This window comes from Pocillopora verrucosa, chromosome 5 (genome assembly GCF_036669915.1).
Source record: "Pocillopora verrucosa isolate sample1 chromosome 5, ASM3666991v2, whole genome shotgun sequence".
NCBI lineage: Eukaryota > Metazoa > Cnidaria > Anthozoa > Scleractinia > Pocilloporidae > Pocillopora > Pocillopora verrucosa.
Genome location: NC_089316.1, coordinates 28,770,711 through 28,772,843, shown reverse-complemented (window position 1 = coordinate 28,772,843; position 2,133 = coordinate 28,770,711). Strand labels below are relative to the sequence as shown.

Sequence of the window (2,133 nt, the reverse complement as noted above, 5' to 3'; positions counted from 1 at the left end):
GCTGCTCATTGAGCAGCTCATATATTAAACTGATTTTTGGAACTGGGCTGTGGAAAAGAGGCTTGCCTCGTCCCAGCCACGGGTTGCCTCGGTATAGCACTACCTCCGAGTGCGGCCCACTTCCCTCTGGGGAAGACACATTCAATCCAAAACAAAGTCAACGGTATAGCATTCTTTTATGTTTACAGGAGCCCCGCCCGCCCTTAGAGGGGGAAGAGGTGAAAGAGGGATGATAATTCAGACAACAGACAATGGCAGGAACGGCCGCTGGCCTACGTTTTCTGAAGTGCGCAAAGCACTACCACAAGGACCTAGGGGTAAGTGGATTTTTTCACCGAGGGCAGACGCTGAAAAAGCATACTTACCTGACGCGGGAGGTACTGTGATCAAGGAGGCAGTCCTCTCAAGGCGAGGCCCTTTCATTGCACTTCGACTGGGTTGACCCTTGCGATTACCCCAAATGTGGGTAACTCGAGCGTATAATTTCTGGTAGTGGGGACCTGCGTTCGCGCTCGTCCCCGCAAAAGTCATCCAAACTATGTCTATATGGCCCTCTTACTGACTATCGAGGGTATTTTTGCTTTTGCAGTGGACCGGTAGACTTGCAAAGAAAGCAAAGGACGCACAACTGGCCAAGGTGTTGGCACGTTTGGAGGGGTAGAAGTGCATTGGAGAGACTGGAGGAAGGAAACAAGGTGAGTTTCGGGGCGGTGCGTAACTTTGCTGGCTGTTTTTGTTCAAGGCCTGTCTGCTCTATTGTGTGTAAAGTCCTGTTCGTTTGTATTTGCAGGTTGTGCGTGCCGTGCCGTGCTGTGCTATGCGCGCGAAGGGAAAGGAAATGAAAGGAAACCAAACGGCCGATCGACCGAGCGAGCGAGCATAGAAGGGCATTCGACTTGGACCGTGAGTACACTTTGAACCTTTTGAGCGGTTTTATTGTCACTGGAGCCGCTTTTAGAAATGCTATTGCTATCGTTAGTGTATCCTTTGTGCGAGCAAGCGAGTGAACGAATGAACGAGGGAAGGAAACAAACTAGCAGAGTAGTAAAAGTATCGAACCTTTTTCCCGATTCGTTTGCAGTCTGAATCCAACCATTGTCGACTTTCAGTGCCGTTTTTCGCGCGCCTCCTCTTGGAAGTGTGCGAGTGTTTTGCCACGTCACGATGGCTTAAAACTGCGTCTCAGAAGTGTGCGTTTTTTTCCTATTCATTTTTTCGTTCGTTATTTGGAATGATTTGATATCACAGAAGTAGAATTTGACATCATAAACTGTTCATCTCGCGCGTGCTCACTCGCTCGCGCGCGCTCTGTAAGAAAAGTCGATCGCACTAGAGTTTTCGCCATTAGCTGGCCGATTTTTGACAAAAAGGTGTTTTCCCCCCCTCGTTTTTTGCTTTGATTTTGTTCCTCACTCACCTACGGCTCTCTATGTGAAATTGTGGTGTATGGAGAGCTATTTATTGGGATAAAACGTTTAGAGATGTTCGCAAGACAAAAAATTGAAGCCTACAACACGGGGTATTCCCAGGCGGTCACCCATCCAAGTACTAACCCCGCCCGACAGGGCTTAACTTCGGTGATCGGACGAGAACCGGTGCTTTCCCTGTGGTATGGTCGTAGACGAGGAAATGGGGTCGAAATTCTGCTTGTTATCGGCCAGGTTCAGGCTGTAAAGCGGCCACATCCCTGAGTGTAGGCGAATTTGAAATTCTAAAGCCCTAGTTTCGTTACTCTAACCCTAAGAAATCGATACTCTAACCCTAAGAAATTGTTACCCTAACCCTAAGAAATGGTTACCCTAACCCCGAAGTCGTTACCTAACCCTAATGTATTTTCCTCAACCCAGTTAACACATTGAGGAGCATCGATTTGAAGCACTATTCCCTAGGGAGGGGAGGGAGGGGTCCCAAGAGACATAACGTGTCCTAAAAACCTATTATACAATGTTTTAGCTCCGTAGGTGCGTGTATCTGGCTTTAAAATCTTACAGTGAGGAGATACCAAACGGGTCAGCCTCTGGGACCGTCTGCGGGACTCGCAAGGGCTTGTGGGGGCGACCTGCTACTATCCACCATAAACCGTGGGAAGGATCCCTCGACCACCCCCCTCACCCAGGGCATGCTTCGGCATCG

At 49.0% G+C, this 2,133-nt stretch overlaps 2 non-coding genes and 1 pseudogene across 2 annotated transcripts; 2 read left to right on the top strand and 1 right to left on the bottom strand.

Moving 5' to 3' along the window:
* LOC136281425 (U2 spliceosomal RNA) lies at window positions 1–125 on the top strand (annotated as a pseudogene).
* Window positions 126–357: 232 nt separating this feature from the next.
* On the top strand, window positions 358–521 carry LOC136281368 (U1 spliceosomal RNA). The gene has a single exon (XR_010717717.1). It is a non-coding gene; the product is annotated as a U1 spliceosomal RNA (small nuclear RNA).
* A 983-nt stretch (window positions 522–1,504) lies between these two features.
* On the bottom strand, window positions 1,505–1,623 carry LOC136281462 (5S ribosomal RNA). Its single transcript, XR_010717782.1, has one exon. It is a non-coding gene; the product is annotated as a 5S ribosomal RNA (ribosomal RNA).
* Between the last annotated feature and the right edge of the window lie 510 nt (window positions 1,624–2,133).